Source organism: Haliotis rufescens, unplaced genomic scaffold (genome assembly GCF_023055435.1).
Source record: "Haliotis rufescens isolate VD_foot unplaced genomic scaffold, xgHalRufe1.0.p SCAF_41, whole genome shotgun sequence".
In the NCBI taxonomy this organism is placed as follows: Eukaryota; Metazoa; Mollusca; class Gastropoda; order Lepetellida; family Haliotidae; genus Haliotis; species Haliotis rufescens.
The window spans coordinates 1,621,084-1,639,068 of NW_025964124.1; positions in this window are offsets into that span (position 1 = coordinate 1,621,084).

Below are 17,985 nucleotides of genomic sequence, written 5' to 3' on the forward strand. Positions count from 1 at the left end.
CATTACACATTAACCTATTACACATCAACCCTTTACACATCAACCTACTTCACATCAACCCATTACACATTAACCTATCACACATCAACCCATTACACATCAACCTATTACACATCAACCCTTTACACATCAACTCAATTCACATCAACCCATTTCACCTCAACCCATTACACATCAACCTATTACACATCAACCCATTACACATTAACCTATTACACATCAACCTATTACACACCAACCTATTACACATCAACCTATTACACATCAACCCATTACACATCAACCTGTTACACATCAACCCACTTAACATCAATTGATTACACATCAACCCATTACACATCAACCCATCAACCTATTACACATCAACCCATTACACATCAACCTATTACACATCAACCCATTACATATCAACCCATCACACATCAACCTATTACACATCAACCCATTGTATATGAACCTATTACACATCTACCCATTACGCATCAACCTATTACACCTCAACCCTTTACACATCAACCTATTACACATCAACCCACTTCACATCAACCTATTACACATCAACCCATTGCATATGAACCTATTACACATCAACTCATTACACATCAACCTATTACACATCAACCTATTACACCTCAACCCTTTACACATCAACCCATTACACATCAACCTATTACACATCAACCTATTACACATCAACCCATTACACATCAACCCACTTCACATCAACCTATTACACATCAACCCATTACACTTCAACCCATTACATATCAACCTATTACACCTCAACCCATTACACATCAACCCATCACACATCAACCTATTACACATCAACCCATTACACATCAACCCATCACACATCAACCCATAACAAATCAACCCATTTTACCTCAACCCATTACACATCAACCTATTACACATCAACCCATTACACATCAACCCTTTACATATCAACCTATCACACATCAACCCATTACACATTAACCTATCTCACATCAACCCATGACACATCAACCTATTACACATCAACCCATTACACATCAACCCATTATACATCAACCACCCTCACATCAACCCATTACACATCAACCTATCACACATCAACTTACCACACATCAAGCTATCACACAACAACCCATTACATATCAACCTATTACACATCAACCTATTACACATCAACCTATTACACATCAACCCATTACACCTCAACCTATTACACATCAACCCATTACACATCAACCTATTACACATCAACCCATTACACATCAACCTATTACACATCAACCCATTACACATCAACCTACCACACAGCAACCTATTACACATCAACCCATTACACATCAACCTACCACACATCAACCCATTACATATCAACCTACTACACATCAACCCATTACATATCAACCTATTACACATCAACCCAGTTCTTCTGTTGTCGAAGTCATGAAGAATGGAAGAACTATTAGAGACAATGCGTTGATATGAAAACACGTGTCTGTGGGCATCGTCAAATGGGGTGAAAACAACAAAACAATAGATGTGAAACTAAACATATAATTGGCATTACTAGCCATACATGTATTAGTAAAAGGTAACTGAGTTTGTTGTCGATAATATTTCCTTGTTGAGTTAAATTACAGGGTCGACGGTTAAATTGAAACTACAGACCATGATATTGTGGGATAACTGACCTTTACTGGTTTCAACAGCTCAGTTTACAAGGACATATTTCCATTGTGAAGGTTGTACACATGCATCTACGTCAAATACATGTACAGACGTTGACACAACTTTGCATTTGCCTCTGAAACAAAATATCTTAGGACAATTAGTATTTGTTTTGTAACGGACGTTGTCCTAGCAATGAAAGAAATATACTAACAACAAAACGACGATTTGTCCTCAAAAGAGATCATATAATTAACAGTAACTATAATTAATTCCAAAGATACAATTTACGATTGACAATTTGGGATAATTTAAACTTGCAACCAATATAAAGAATGTTAAGTGTTGATATCAAAAATTCTAATCTCATATACCAGTTGAGAGCAGGAAGTAAAGGTGCACATGTGTATTGTCCTCTGTTTGACAAAAAATCGAACGCTGGTATTTTGGTTTGGGGGAGGGTGTTAGCGTGGGGTGGGAGAGGCGATGGGTGGGTCTGGGATTTTGTTTTGATGTTAGATCTTACAGCTACAGCTACAGAACCAGATTTGTTTTTTCATTTAAAACAATGAAACTGTTTTTTATTTGAAGAAAACACCTTGCAACAATGTTATTTTGTGGCGGGCAATTTCCTTGTTTTAACAGTTAGGATATGGCAGGAGGGGATCAGAAAACACCCCTCCTTTCCACAGGCCACGAAAACATATGACGCGACATCACTGCAAAGTCACAGTACAAGCACTTGGTAATAGGAGCTTATAAAACATGGTGAAATCCATTTCAGCACATGCACAGTTAAACAAAACTGTATCAGGGCCACGAACAATTCAGGAACACAGTCTGCAGCCTAAAACCGATAGTCATGCGCCATTTTCATTGGCAATCACGTTGTTCCAGCAGCCTCATTCCCAGAAAATCTACAGATTATTGTTGAACCACATAGATCAATGTGATGGAATACGTACATACACTAATAACCTTGAATCACCACAAATAACTCTCACTCGGAATCATACAATTTAAAATAGTCGAAATTGCACCAGCCATATCACAGCCATATTTCAGTAAAACACATTCAGTTTCGTCACATCAGCAGTATTTCAGCCATATAGTGGCGAGAACATTAATACAATTTAAACTTAGATGTATAAAAAGCTGTCAACGATGGACAGTATAAAAACTAGAGTACCACAGTTTCGATTTTAAAACTAGTTTAGAATATTTAAAAGAATATATTATCATTCAAAAATACAATATAAAAATGGGCTATAGATCACCAGCAGCCAAAGTTAGGCCACCTTACTGGGGACCGTGGGGACTTACGATACTTCTGATACCTGCACCATCCCATTAGCTGCTGGCGATGATACGGATTTTAGCCATCAATTAGATTAACAAAGATACTACGTTTAAAACTGTGACATGAATAAAGGTACTTAGAAGGATGTGGTCTTACATATCATCTCATGGAGACAATAATTTTACGCTTCTTCAACCCCCTTTGAGGATACAGCAACTAACCATCTTAGTTACAAATAACACACCACCAATATTATAAAATATAACTATCTTCACATCACAAAATTTATCAATGAGTTCCATTTCTTTCAAAAAAGTAATAATTAAATAAGATCTTATTCTATCAAAAAGATCCTTAAGAGATGATGATTTGAAATAAGTACCCTTGTGATGGAAAAATCAACACAGTCAAGCAGGACATGCTTGACCGTGATTCTCTCATCACAAGGGATACAAAATGGAGGATCCTCGCCTTTCAATAAATATTCATTTGTATACCTGCAATGGCCAATACGACATCGTCGTATCATGACCTCTTCAAATCTGGACTGACATCCCAAGTTGGTGTAGCCGATAGTTGGTTTTATTTCATGTAATTTATTGATACCTACTTGGGTGTCCCACTTCTTCTGCATCAGATCTCGGATATATGATCCAATCATTGGCTTATAATCTGTGTATGGAATAAGAAGTGGTGTCACAGGTTTGTTGAGTGCTGCTTTTGCAGCAGCATCAGCCATTGTGTTCCCAGTAATTCCAACATTGCTGGGTAACCAACAGAAAACGATGTCGTATTGGCCAGTAGCAAGTTCATTATATAATTAGTGGACTGATTTGTAATTGCCTGAAGACAGGAAAGAGAATCGGAAAATATAATAAATTGTTTATGTTTTGATTGTTTACTGATGTATTCTAGTGCTGTTAATATGGCTTTTGATTCCGATGTAAAAATGGAACAGTTATCGGGAATTCTAGACGATATCGTCCTGGATGCAATGATGGTGGCACTAGCAGCTGCGGCCCCATCCTTGGATCCATCTGTAAATATAGATTTGGAAGTATCATATTTGTTTCGTAGTTGATTATATTCCTGTTGATAAATAAGTTGATTGGTTTCAGATTTCTTTAGTTTAGTTAATGTCAGATCCACTACTGGATTCACTAACTGCCATGGTGGAGAAGACAAAAGCTGAGTGGGGGCTATACTATCAAGATTTATTTTAGCAGCAGAAATATCAGAACATAGTCTTATTCCAAGAGGAGGGAGAACAGATGAGTTGTTATCGTAGAGATTTCCATAAAGGGGATTACAAATGCAGTCATGTGCTGGATTCGAGTAATTAGAACGTAATTTAGAGATATACTGTAAAGATGATGTAATGCGGCGGTGTTTAAGGGACGTTTCATCAGCTTCTACATACAAACTATCAATTGGCGAGGTTCTAAAGGCGCCAAGGCAAAGTCTCAGGCCTTGATGATGTATAGTATCTAATAATTTGAGATTACTTTTACAAGCCCCACCATAAATGATGGAGCCGTAATCAAGTTTAGAATGGATAAGTGCTCTGTATAGTTGGAGGAGGATTTTCTGATCCCCTCCCCACTTTGATTTTGAAACAGCTTTCAATAGGTCCATAGCCTTCAGACATTTATTCTTTAAGTACTTTATGTGGGGTAAAAAGGTTAAATGATGATCGAAAATTAAACCTAAAAATTTAGCTTCTTTTTACAACTTTAATAGGCGTGTCATCTAAAATTAATTCCGGGTCTGGGTGAGGTTTGTATTTTCTGCTAAAATGAATACAGTTTGTTTTAGGTTTGGAGAATTTAAAGCCATTTTCTAAACACCATTTATGAATTATATTTAAACATAGCTGTTGTTGTCTTTCAATAGTATGAATGTTTTTGCCACGACAGGAAAAATTAAAATCATCCACAAAAAGCGAACCATCAATAGAATCATTTAACACTTTTGATAAACTGTTAATCTTAATACTAAACAATGTGACAGACAAGATACTGCCTTGTGGGACTCTCTGATCTTGATTGTAATGATCAGACAGGGTAGAACCCACACGGACCTGAAATTGTCTGTCAGTTAAAAACTTGGATATAAATTGAGGCAAACGGCCTCGCAATCCAAAGTCATGTAAATCTTTTAAAATGCCGTGCTTCCATGTTGTGTCATATGCTTTTTCCAAATCGAAAAAGATAGACACTGCATGCTGTTTGGTAACAATGACATTCTTAACGAATGACTCCAATCTGACTAAATGGTCAATGGTACTGCGATTTTTATGGAATCCACATTGAATATTTGGATATTTGTGATTAAGTTATTAGATTCTAAGTACCATGTTAATCTGTTATTGACCATACATTCCATGGTTTTGCAAACGCAACTAGTCAGTGAAATTGGTCTATAATTTGATGGATCGGTATGATCCCGTCCAGGTTTCGGTATGGGAACAACAATGGCATCACGCCATGGAGAAGGAAATTTTTCAGATGTTCAAATATCATCAAATATTAAAAGTGAGGTTTCCAAACATGATTCTGGTAAATGTTTCAGGAGTTGATAATGTATGTTATCAGCACCTGAAACAGTATCATGAGCTTGCCCAAGGGCAGTATGGAGCTCATGAATGGAAAAGACTTTATTATAATCTTCCCCGTTATCTAAATCAAAATTAATCATTTCTTTTCTTGCTGATGTTGGTATTTTTGAAATTTAGTTACATAGTTAGACGAGGAGGAATGGTTAGCTAGAGTTTCAGACAGTTTGTTTGCAATATCTGATTTATCGATTAACAACTGATTTTTAAGATGATGTATGCTTGATTTATTACCCTTACCTTTAATTTTCTGAATCATGTTCCACACCTTGGACATCGGCGTACGGGAATTAATTTTGAACACATAATTTTGCCAAGATTGGCGTTTGTTTTGTTTGAAAGTACGCCTGGTTTTAGCATTTACAATTTTGAATTTATTTAGATTATTGGCCATAGGGTGGCGTCGGAAATACGTTTCAGCCTTTTTCCTTGTCTTCCTAGCATGTTTGCAGTCAATGTTAAACCATGGTTTACGAATGTGAGGATTTGCGTAGGACTACGGAATACATTCTTCAGCTATTTTATTCAGTTCGTGAGAGAAAAGTTGCATAGGGTCGGGAACATTGAGAAACCTATCAGGTTTTAGTGTGTTAGTACAAAGTATTTCATAGGAAGCCCAGTTGGCCTTAGTAAAAGTCCATCTCGATGACGGAGTGACATCAGATGGTGTCACAGTGAGTGAGTGAGTTAAAGCTTTACGTCACATTGGCAATATTTCAGCCATATCGTGATGAGAACATTTATAATACTGACATTAAAATAGAACACCTGTCATCGACGGACAGTATAACAACTAGCATATCACAGTTTATAAGTACAACTAGTTTAGAACAATTTAAATAATAACCTATTATTCAACAATACATTTTAAAAACGGGCTAAAGATCGCCAGCAACCAAAGTTAGGACATGCTTGACCGTGATTCTCTCATCACAAGGGATGCAAAATGGAGGATCCTCACCTTTCAGTATATGTTCATGTGTATATCTGCTATGGCGACATCGACGCATTATGACCTCTTCAAATCTGGACTGACAACCCAAGTAGGTGTAACCGATGGTTGGCTCAATTTGGTGTAATTTATTGATACCAACTTGGGTGTCTCACTTCTTTTGCATTAGAACGCGGATGTAACATCTGATCACAGGTCTACAATCACTGTATGGAATGAGAAGTGGTGTCAAAGATTTGTTGAGTGCTGCTTTTGCTGCAGCATCAGCCTTTTATGCCCACATGACTGAGCAACCAACAAAAGATGATGTCGTATTGGCCTGTTGAATGATTATTATAAAGTTGTAAAATATCTAAAATATTTGGATGATTAGAAGAGACTTTTTTTCAGTACTTGAAGACAAGACAAAGAATCAGAAAAAAATGATAAATTGTTTATATGCAGATTGTCGTTGAATGTATATTAAGGCTGTAGGAATAGCATTTGCCTCAGCAGTGAAAATAGAGCTATTGTTTGGTATTCTAGATGATATATATTTTGATCCAACGACAGTGGCACATGCAACCTTGCCACCGTCCTTGGTTCCATCAGTAAAGATTGAACATTGAGTATCATATTTATTTCTTCATTGTACATGTTCCTGTTGATATATAAGTTGATATATAAGTTGATTTGTGTCAGATTTAATAAAACGGGTTAGAGAATCGTCTACTTCTGGCCTCACCAGCTGCCAGGGAGGAGTAGACAATAGACGATATGGTGAGATAATATTTAGATCTATATTTGCAGCAATAATATGTGATTTCATCCGAATTCGAAGTAGTGGAATCAACTTTGTTTTGTTTTTCTGAAACAGCTCTTCATATAGGGGATGAAAAACGGAATCATAAGCAGGATTAAAAGGATTAGAGTGTAATTTAGTGAAATATTGAAGAGACAATTTAACACGGCGTTGTTTCAAAGAGGGGTCATCAGCGTCGAAATAGAGGCTGTCAACAGGAGAAGTTCTAAAAGCACCAAGGCACAGTCTACGTCCTTGGTGGTGGATTGAATCTAGCTTTTTTAAATTACTCTTGCAAGCTCCAGCAATTACAATGGAGCCATAATCTAATTTAGAGCGGATTTATGATCTATTAAGGTGAAGGAGGGTTGTCTGATCCACTCCCCACTTAGAATTCAAGACGGCTTTTAACAGATCTAGGGCCTTCAGGCATTTAGTCCTTAAATATTTTATATGTGTCAAAACGTCAAATGGTGCTTCTTTAACAACCTTAATTGGACTGCCATCTAAAGGGAGTTCTGGGTCTTTTTGGGGTTTATATTTCCGATGGAAATGTATACAGTTTGTTTTGGTTTGGTGAAAACTTAAATCCATTCTCAAGACACCATTTACAATTGTTTTTAAGATACAACTGTAACTGTCTTTCAATGGTTTGAATATTTTTACCACGGCATGACATTAAAATCATCCACAAACAATGACCCATCTATTGAGTCATTTAATACTTTAGATAGACTATTTATTTTGATGCTAAACAATGTGACAGACAAAGTACTGCCCTCTCGAACACCCTGATCCTGATTATAATGATAAGACATGGTTGATCCAACACGAACCTGAAATTGTCTGTCTGTTAAAAACTGTGATACAAATTGAGGCAAGAGGCCTCTCAAATCAAAGTCATGTAAATTTTTTAAAATACCATGCTTCCAATTCGTATCATAAGCTTTTTCAAGATCGAAAAAGATAGATACAGCATGCTGTTTATTTACAAAAGCTTTTTTAATAAATGATTCTAAACGAATCAAATGGTCAATTGTACTTCGGTTTTTACGGAAACCGCATTGGATGGTTACTAATCAGATTATTTACCATGCGCTCCATGGTTTTACAAACACAGCTAGTTAATGAAATAGGTCGATAATTTGATGGATCGGTATGATCCCTGCCATGTTTTGGTATGGGTACAATTATAGCATTTCTCCATGAAGGAGGAAAATGTCCTGTTGTCCAAATATCATCATAAATATTCAGTAGCATTGTGAGACAAGATTCAGGCAAGTGTTTTAAGAACTGATAATGAATATCATCAGCACCAGTTGCAGTATCATGAGTTTGTGCTAAAGCAGTGTGTAGTTCATGTAGTGAAAAAACTTAATTATAGTCTTCGCCATTGTCAGAATTAAAATTAACTTTTTTCTTCTCTTGGTGTTGTTTATATTTCTGGAACTTTGGATTATAATTTGACGATGAAGAATGTTTTGCTAAAGTTTCGCCCAATTTGTTTGCAATATCTGATTTTTCAGTTTTTCATCTTTGAGATGACGAATACTAGTTTTGGAAAATTTGCCTTTGATTTTTTGGATCATGTTCCATACCTTTGACATAGGCGTGCGTGAATTTATTTTAGAAACATAATTCTTCCAAGACTGACGTCTATTTTGTTTTAAGGTTCGTCGAGCTTTGGCAGAATTTATTTTTACATTGTTTACAATATGTACAGTAGGATGGCGTCGAAAATATTTCTCTGCCTTCTTCCTACGTTTCCTAGCTTGTTTGCATTCGTCATTAAACCATGGTTTCCGAATATGTGGGTTCATAGAGGACTTAGGAATAGTTTCATCATCTATGTTCTTCAGTTTGTCAGAGAATGATTGAATTGGATCAGGGACATCCATGAAAAGGTTTGGTTACAATTTGTCAGTTCACATAATCTGAAATAATGGCCAATTGGCTTTTGAAAAAATCCATCGTGTTGAAGGTGGAGCATCAGTTTGATTTACAGCTGTAATTACCGTCGGAAAATGATCACTTCCACAGAGGTCATCATGGACCGACCATTCAAATTCATTATATATGTTAGAATCTGTGATTGACAGATCTAATGCAGAATACGTACCATGTGTAGGATGTAAATATGTGTTCGAGCCATCGTTGAATATGCATAGATTATTATTAAAAATAAAATCTTCAAGGATTTTCCCTTTATTGTCAGTATTAGAACTACCCCATAGAGGGTTATGTCCATTAAGGTCACCCATGATGATACAGGGCTTAGGGAGCTGGTCAGATAAGTCCTGAAGATCGGACTGCTGAAGATTCGAGGATGGAGAAATATATAATGAACAAAGTGTGAAGGTTATGGTAGGACGGACAGCAACAGCCTGAAGTTCAGAGACAGAGGAGTGTGGATAATGCCCTGCCTCACCAAAATTGAAGTACCCCCAGTGGCTTTATCACCTGGTGGGGAAAATAAATTATATGAATTGTACTGACGCATTTCAAATTTATCAGTTTGCTTAAGATAGGTTTCCTGCAAACTAAATGCTGATAGTTTATAATATTGTGCTAATAACTGCACTTCATTAAAATTATTCCTAAGTCCTCTACAATTCCTCTGAGTGACATTAAGAGATTGGTTCATGGAGGTTCTATGGGGGATCTCTCACGGCCACGGGAGGATGATGGACTCCTATATCTGTGTTCTGGTGATGGAGTCATGGGTTTTTTTTGGACGTTTAGACAGGTATGTCAATATCAACAGCAGCTTGATCAACCTCAGCTTGTGACTGAGTCACAGTCTGGGAGGAAGATGTTGCCAAAGTGAGAGATTGAGATTATGTAGTATCTTCATTCACTGGTTGTTCAGATGTAACCCACGTCAAATCCGTTTGGCACGAAATAGAAACCGTTTTTGGTTTGTTTGAGACTGAGTAGGAGATATTAGTAAATAACTTTGCTGGAGTCTGGCTCAGAATTTGTTGTTTAGCTTCATGGAAAGGGATATTGGTTTCATATTTTAATTTTACGATTTTTGTTTGAATCTGCCACTCAGGGCAAGATTTAGTGAGTAAGTAAGTGAGTTAATATTTAACGTCACATCGGCAATATTGCAGCCATATCGTGACGAGATAAAATTTGACTTTAATAATATATATGTAAACTGTATAAAATTCTGTCGACGAAGGACAGTAAAACAACTAGATTATCACAGATATATGTTTAAAACTAGTACATAACCATAAAATATGACAATTCATAACATTACAATAGATAAAATGGGGCTATATATCACCAGCAACTGAAGTGAAGTCATCATACTGAGGACCATGGGGACTTACAGTACCTTTGCTACCTGCATGGACCCCAGCAGGATTTACACCATCCCTTTAGTCACTGGCGACCATTGACAGGGTTTAGCAGGAGATTTAAAACCAACAAATATACTACGATTAAAACACTGGCAGATATAAAATTACTTTGATTTATGTGGGCTTACATATCCTCTCAGGGGGACAATAATTTTACGCTACTTCAACCCCCTTCGAGGATACAGCCACTAACAATCTCCGTTTATTATCATATACTACCAATTTATAAAATATATATCTTTGTACATCAAAATTTATTAACTAATTCTATTTCTTGTAAAAAACCGATAATTAAATGAGCATGTACTTGATTAAAAAGATCCTTTATAGATGACACTTTGAAATATTTATCCCTTGTGATGGAAAAATCAATACAGTCAAGCAGGACATGCTTGACAGTGATTCTTACATTACAAGGGATACAAAATGGAGGATCCTCACCTTTCAATAAAAATGCATTTGTATACCTGCTATGGCCAAAACGACATCGTCGTATTATGACCTCCTCAAATCTGGACTGACAACCCAAGTTGGTGTAACCGAAAGTTGGTTTAATTTCATGTAATTTATTGATACCTACTTGGGTGTCCCACTACGTTTGCATCAGATCACGGATGTAAGATCTAATTATAGGTTTATAATCACTATGTGGGATGAGAAGTGGTGTCATAGATTTGGTGAGTGCTGCTTTAGCAGCAGCATCGGCCATTGTGTTAGAAGTGATACCAACATGGCTTGGTAACCAACAAAAGACGATGTCGTATAGGCCAGTAGCAAGATCATTATGTAGTTCTATAATTTCATGTAAAAGTAAATGTTTACAAGATATATTCTTAATTGCCAGAAGACAGGAAAGTGAATCAGAAAAGATAATGAACCGTTTATGTTGAGATATAGTATTTATATATTTGAGAGCAGTTAATATTGCATGTGATTCTGCTGTGAAAATGGAACTGTCAGTCGGTAATCTAGATGATATGGTTCTGGATCCAATGACAGTGGTGCTGACAACAGCGTCACCATCCTTGGATCCATCTGTAAATATGGATTTGTAAGTATCATAAGTGTTCCTTAATTCATTATATTGTTGTTGATAAATTAGTTGATTTGTTTCAGATTTGTTTAATTTGGTTAATGTGAGATCAACCTCTGGCCTTACCATTTGCCAAGGAGGTGATGAAAATAGTCGAAAGGGAGCTATATCTTGCAGTTTAATATTGGAAGCAACAATGGCAGACTGGATTCTGATTCCGAGTGGTGGAACAAGAGACGATTTTTTATTATAAATATCTTGGTAAAGAGGATTAAAGACGCAATTAAAAGATGGATTTGACTGATTGGAATATAATTTAGTGACATATTGTAACGAAAATTTCAGACGGCGTTGTTTAAGAGAAGGTTCATCCGCTTCTACATACAGACTGTGAATTGGAGACGTCGTAAAGGCTCCAAGGCAAAGCCTCAGGCCCTGATGATGGATAGTATCCAGGTTTTTTTAATTACTTTTGCAGGCTCCACCATAGACGATGGAGCCGGCAAGATTTAGAGGATGACGGGTGGTCACCACTGCAATTTGCACATTTAGGATCTTTAGTGCAATCAGAGTCCTAATGATCCTCGCTACAGCGGTGCCAACAATGAGAGGTAACGGCAGGATTTGGAACCATTCCAAAACTTTTGACATGTATAACGTCAGAGTGGAGAGGGGATATACACCTCCACCCCGATATTGAAATAGCCAGCTTTTATGGACTTGGGTACAGTAGACAAAGCAAATGTAAACAGGTAGGTGTAGCTGGGTTCAATTCTACCATCCTGTTTCTTGACAGTGAAGCGTTTAACATAGGTGACATTTTGGTCTTTAAGTTCGGCAACTATTTCTTCCTCAGACATGTCCGCCAGACAACGGGCTCTGTCTGTAATAATGCCTCTACTCGAGTTTAGTGTTGTGTGCGCTGAAACAGCGACACTGATGTTTGCAAATTGTTGTTTTAGCAAATTTATAGATTGTTGACGTCTATCACACTCAACAAGGAGCAAACCGCCTCAGAGACGTGAAACGTTCTTAACTTCACCACAGATGGACTGAATAGTCTTTGAGATAATGAAAGGATTGATTTTAAGTGGATCTCCATTTGTAGATTCGATGAAAAAAAACTTGGCCCAAGTTTGAAACATCTTCATGATATGAGAGATGATCAGGCTCTAACCTTCTTTTCTTGTCATTTCTAAAGGAACCAGAATGGGTAAGCGACATGAAGTAGGTAGTAAGATTCAGCACCCCTGCTCCTCACCCACCAAGGAGTGTCAACATGGACAGTGTTTCACTGCAGCGAAGATCCGGCATGCAAACACTGGGGATACAAGGGTGATATACTCCAGTAAATACGGCATGGATAGCTATATTTGTCTACTAATAATAATGCTAGGCTGGTTCTGCTCATAACAGTGAGTGAGCGAGTTGGGTTTAAAGCCGCTTTTAATAGTATTTCAGTCATATCACGGTGTGTCAGCTTAATGTGGGAGGAAAGCCTGAAGTGATGCAGGTCTCAGACTTTTTACCACTTCGGCGAAACCCACGAGCACGGGTATGGTGCTGACAAACCTAGAAACATAATCGGGGCGAACTGGGATTCGAACCCACAATCATAGGTTTCTGGCGTGCTCAAGGGACGCAACTCTGCACAGCGAATCTCGGCGCCTTAGACGACTGGGCCACCCGTGCCCCCCTGCTCATAACAAGAAATTGGAGACATGTAGAACTCAGAGGTCGACATAAACAGATTAGCCCATGAGCCACCGCCTTCTGGCATGGGACTCTAGGCAAACGTATTTACAGTGAGTGAGTTAAAATGTAACGTCACATCGGCAGCACTTCAGCCATTTCGTGACGAGAAGTACATTAATAATACACATTTTAAAGGGAGATCACCATACTAGGGACCATGGGGACTTACAGTGCCTTTGTTTCCTGCATGGACCCCAGCAGGATTTATATCATCCCTTCAGTCACTGGTGATAGTTTACCATTTAAGCCTGAGATTAAAATGACAAAAATGCTACGTTTTATAAGTCTGGTATGCATAAAAATACTTCGAATGATTTGGGACTTACATACCCTCTCAGGGGGACAATATTTTTACGCTACTTCAACCCCCCTCGAGGGTACAGCCACTCACAGTCTAAGTTATTAATTAGATCTACCAATATGTAAAATAATACATTCAGTACATCAAAATTTATGGACAAGTTGTATTTCTTTTAAAAAGGTTAATATTAAATGAGAATGAACATCATTAAAAAGGTCCTTAAGTGTTTTGACACTGAAATATTTATCCCTTGTGAACATCGTCGCATAATGACCTCTTCAAATCTCTTCAAAGTAGGTATAACCGATATTTGGTTTAATTTCATGTAATTTATTGATACCTACTTGGGTGTCCCACTTCTTTTGCATCAGATCACAGGTTTATAATCAGTGTATGGGATAAGAAGTGGTGTCACAGAATTGTTGAGTGCTGCTTTTGCTGCATCATCAGCCATTGTGTTGCCTTTAATGCCCACATGACTGGGCAACCAACAAAAGACGATGTCGTATTGGCCAGTAGCAAGTTCATTAAATAATTCAATAAATTTGATTACAAGTGGATGTTGACATGATATATTATGGATAGCCTGCAGGCAAGAAAGAGAATCGGAAAATAGGATAAATTTCTTATATTTTGACTGTTTACTGATATATTGTAAAGCTGTTAAAATGGCATTGGCCTGTGCTGTGAAAATAGACCTATTATGGGGTAACCTGGAGGAGATAAGAGAGGACTTCATACTATACAGATCCTCATAAAGAGGATTAAACACACAGTTGTGCGCAGGGTTAGATGGATTAGCATATAATTTGGTGATATGCTGCAAAGATAATTTAGTTCGGCGTAGTTTAAGTGGCGACTCATCGGCCTCAACGTACAGACTGTCAATGGGAGATGTTCTGAAAGATCCAAGACAAAGTCTTAAGCCCTGTTTATACGGCGGCATTTGCACACGTGTGTATTTTTTGCATATGTGCAAATTTGCTTATGTGAGCAAATTTGACTGTATGGACGCATTTACTCATGTGCAGATTTTACTCATATGAGTAAATTTGCACCTAGTTGGGACTAGGTGCAAATTTGCTACAACCTGTGAGTATATGCAGTTTAGATATACAAATTGGCAACGCTTAATCCTCATTGGTCAGAATGATACCAGTTGATGTCCAAACTTCAAACAGACCAGACCGTCAAAAATGGCTAGCAGAAAAAAGAACAAATGAGGGCCAAAAATGTGGATCTGCATGGAGCGACGATGAAACGAGATGTCTTTTAGGATTAAGGGAAGAGAATTGTTTTGAAGAACAACTTAATCCCTGAGGGTCTTTGCACAACGGACAGGTTCATCACCTCAATCCTGTATGCCCACTTGTCCATCATCTGCGTCATCATCTGTGTCTTAATTCCACTCATCCCTGAAGGTTTTATTGACACTCTCACATGTTATGCAAGACATTGCAACAGCCAATCACCGTGAAAGCAAATCCACATCAATGTCCAATCGCTTTTGTAAGCATCTCCACCGTCCCTTCAAACGACTGAAGGCATTCTCTATCGTCATCCTTGCCCTGCTGAGGCGATAGTTGAATGTGGCTTGAGCAGGAGTTAGATTGGCTCTGTTGGAGAAAGGCTTTAAAAGCCAAATCTTTAATGGGTAGGCCGCATCACCAAGTAGTACCACTGGCATATTGGAATCACCAACCTTCTTGTTCCATGTGGGGAAAAGAATGCCATTATCACCTTGAATGTAAGTATCGGAATTGGCAAACACGCGGGCATCGTGGTCCTCGCTGACTGAAGCCCGGGACGTCATGGACATGATTGCGATACACAAACATGCTGTCAATTGCTGTCAACACCAAAGAGATTACCGACTCTGTATTCTGCAAGCCAGTAAATGGCAATTGCTACCTTCTTTAGGACACCCAATGGTTCTTCAACAGTGTCTTGCGAAGGAGAGCGTTCACCTTCAAGTCTTCTGCAAATGAAATCCAATGTTTCCTTTCTGAAGTTTTCTAGCCAGTCTGTCTCTTCACAGTGCTGCAGAACAACCATTACAGGAAACATTCCAGTCTGATCTTTTGCAATAGCTATGACAGAAATGGATGGTTTTGACAATTTACTCCAAATCTGCTTATGGGACTTATACTTTGTATGAATGCACAGCAAATATACTTTTGCTCACGTGTGTAAATTTGCATATGTGTGCAAATTTGCATATATGCAATTTTTCGCCGTATAAACAGAGTATTAGACCCTGGTAATGTATGGGATCGAATAATTTAAGATTACTTTTACAGGCTCCACCATAGATGATGGAGCCATAATCGAGCTTAGAGCGGACAAGTGATCTATATAAGTGAAGGAGGGTCGTTTGATCTCCTCCCCACTTGGAATTAGAAACGACCTTTAATAAATCTAGTGCCTTCAGACATTTAGCTTTCAAATATCTAATATGCGGTAAAAGAGTGAGGTGATGATAAAAAATTATTCCTAAAAATGTTGCTTCTTTTACAACTTTAATTCGAGATCCAGCTAGATGTAAATCTGGATCCTTATGTGGTTTATATTTACGACAGAAATGAATGCAATTAGTTTTAGACTTAGAAAACCTAAAATCTGTTCTGCTCTGCCCAAACACTGGTTTTATTCAAACAAAGTTGCAATTGTCTCTCGATCGTGTGCATATTTTTACCTCGACATGATACATTAAAATCGTCAACAAACAAAGACCCGTCAAAAGAGTCATTTAAAACCTTAGCTAAACTGGTAATTTTTATGCTAAACAATGTTACCGATAATATGCTACCTTTTGGGACACCTTGATCTTGATCGTAAAAATCAGACAAGGTGGATCCCACACGAACCTGGAAATTTCTATCTGTTAAAAATTGAGATACAAAATTTGGCAAACGCCCTCTCAAACCAATGTCATAAAGATCTTTTAAAATTCCATGTTTCCAGGTCGTATCATACGCTTTTTCTAAATCGAAAAATATTGATACCGCATGTTGTTTATTAATTAAAGCATTTTTCACAAATGTTTCCAGTCTAACCAAATGGTCAACTGTACTTCTATTTTTTTAAACCACATTGAATATTTGTTAAAAGGTGATTAGTTTCTAAATACCATGTAAGTCTGTTATTTACAATTCTTTCCATGGTCTTGCATACACAGCTAGTAAGCGATATCGGCCTATAATTAGAAGGATCAGAATTATCACGGCCATGTTTTGGTATTGGAATAACAACGGCATTACGCCATGATGAAGGAAAGTTCCCAATTGTCAAGATATGATCGAAAATATTTAATAATGTCTCCAAGCATGACTCGGGTAAATGTTTGAGTAACTGATAATGAATATTATCAGCACCCGTGGCAGTGTCATGAGCTTGCCCAAGGGCGGTATGCAGCTGATGGATGGAGAAAATTTCGTTATAATCCTCACCATTATCAGAATTAAAATTAATTTTCTTATTTTTCTTGTTGGTCTTTAAATTTTTGAAATATTGGTGTAGAATTTGACGAGGAAGAGTGTTTAGCTAAAGTTTCTCCTAATTTGTTTGCTATATCACATTTATTGGTTAATAGTGTATCACCCTCCTTAAGATGATGAACACCAGATTTTGATCCTTTACCCTTTATCCTTTGCACCATATTCCAAACCTTAGATATAGGAGTACGTGAATTGATTTTAGAGACAAAACTTTGCCATGATTGGCGTTTATTTTGTTTAAATGCTCGACGAGCTTTAGCATTTAACATTTTAAATTTATTGAAATTCTGGAAGTAGGGTGGTGTCGAAAAAAAAATTTCTGCCTTTTTCCTCGCTTTTCTAGCTGGTTTACATTCAGTGTTAAACCATGGTTTACGTATATGTGGAATTGTAGAGGATTTAGGTATACAGTCGTCAGCGATTCCATTTAAAACGTCAGAAAAATCCTGAATAGGATCATTAGCATCAGTAAAACATTTGGGTTGTATTTTAGTTAGGCACATTGTTTGAAACAAAAGCCAGTTTGCCTTTGTAAAATTCCACCGTGTAGATGGAGGAACATCAGACGGATTTACAGTTGATAGGATAGTTGGGAAGTGGTCACTTCCAAAAAGATCATTGTGGACAGACCAATCGAAATCGTCGAGTAGATTAGAATCAGTAAGGGACAAATCCAAAGAAGAGTAAGTCCCGGTTGCTGGATGCAGATAAGTATG